Raw genomic sequence first — 1,147 nt, forward strand, 5'->3', positions numbered from 1 at the left:
AAAAGCATACAGCCTCAAGCTCTTAATGGGATGCAAGGAAAGAGGGAGAAAGACTTTTCACTTGTTACTCTACGTATCTGTGTCTTGAATTTTTTAAAAAGATGTATGTTATCCATGTATTACGTGTGTAATAATAAAATTAAAAATTTCAAAAGACTCCTCTTCCCCCAAGTGTCTTGTGAAGAGGAAGCCAGGACATCCAGGAGCTATGTGCTGGTTTTGAAAGCTGCTTCCTGTGGGATCAATGAATTCTTGTTGATTGATTGATCCACCGGGAGTCCGCAGGCTAGGCTTAACCCACACGGCTGGCCTCCACTCAGCCCTGGGAGGGAAGATTATTTATTTAAATTTGTAAGTAAGAGCAATTCCAACTTGCCAGAAACAGAAAAGGAGGTTGTATCAGGCATAAGGGAGGGAATGGGGAAAAGAAAGCTTTTACAGAAGGTCCCCAAAGGACCCAGGAGTTTCATTCTTTTCTTTAACCTCAGCCTTTTCATAAATAAATTAAGGGGTGATGAGGTAATTAGATGCTGTAGCATCAGTAATGGAAGAGGAAGAAGAGGAGAGGAAGTCTAGCTGGAATGGGATATGATGATAGATCAATCTTAAAAGACAGATAAAATCAAATCAGCAGGCCCTTCCTAACTCGAAGTACTTAAGGAATTAATTGGCTGACAGTATCAAGGGCATCACTGCTCCATGAGTAGATTCTCCGTAGCAAAGCTGTTATAGGAAGCCTGCAGTTAAAAACTTCATTGCTCAAGGACACCCCAGGACCCACCCGGGGGGCCCTGAGCTGTGCCAAAGGGTAATATCTCCCCCAGGGTTCTCTGAGTGACCGTTTTGTTCATCCCCAGTCAGAATATTTACTGCGCTCTGACTGCTACCTGCACTGTACCAGGGCTGGGTACACAGCAGAGTGAATCAGACACTGTCTCTGCACTTAAGAAGTATCTAGGTTAGGAGGCCAAGGCCAGGCCTTGAAGCTCAGCTCCTAAGAGCCATAGCTAGCCCAGGTCTGCTTTGTACTAACTGCAACAGAGAACCTGTTTTGCCATACGGCACTGTATTTCTTTTTAAAAAAAAAAATTTTTTTTTTTTTAAGATTTTATTTATTTATTTGCGAGAGAGACAATGAGAGACAGAG

This window comes from Leptonychotes weddellii, chromosome 13, assembly GCF_054177405.1.
Source record: "Leptonychotes weddellii isolate Sample4059 chromosome 13, ASM5417740v2, whole genome shotgun sequence".
Taxonomy (NCBI): Eukaryota; Metazoa; Chordata; class Mammalia; order Carnivora; family Phocidae; genus Leptonychotes; species Leptonychotes weddellii.